Below are 408 nucleotides of genomic sequence, written 5' to 3'. Positions count from 1 at the left end.
AATCTCAAGCCGATTACTGTCGATTTTTACTGTTTTGAACGGGTAAGAGTGTATGAACGGCATAGTATGAGAGACTACTAGCGTCATAGAGCTTCACGGGAAAGAACTACGTGGACTATCAGCTTGAGATAACAGTAAAAGTTGCGACATAAACGCCCTATACCATGAGATATCTACTTACGCTATTGTTTCCCTATGTTAGTAGTGAGTAGTGAAAAATCATAACTCATACATCATTTATGCTATTGTTTCTCTATGCTACTAGTCTTGCCAAAAAGTTATTCATTTTATTATCCAGTTCTCGATTTGACATATTATTGTGGGATCCGACTCTCCAAAATGAATCATCATTTATCATTGAAAGCCCATTACACACAGTGCTTCCATGTTGAAAAGCGACACATTCTA

The sequence above is a fragment of the Nilaparvata lugens genome, chromosome 2 (genome assembly GCF_014356525.2).
Source record: "Nilaparvata lugens isolate BPH chromosome 2, ASM1435652v1, whole genome shotgun sequence".
Taxonomy (NCBI): domain Eukaryota; kingdom Metazoa; phylum Arthropoda; class Insecta; order Hemiptera; family Delphacidae; genus Nilaparvata; species Nilaparvata lugens.
Note: the sequence above shows the minus strand (reverse complement) of the source record.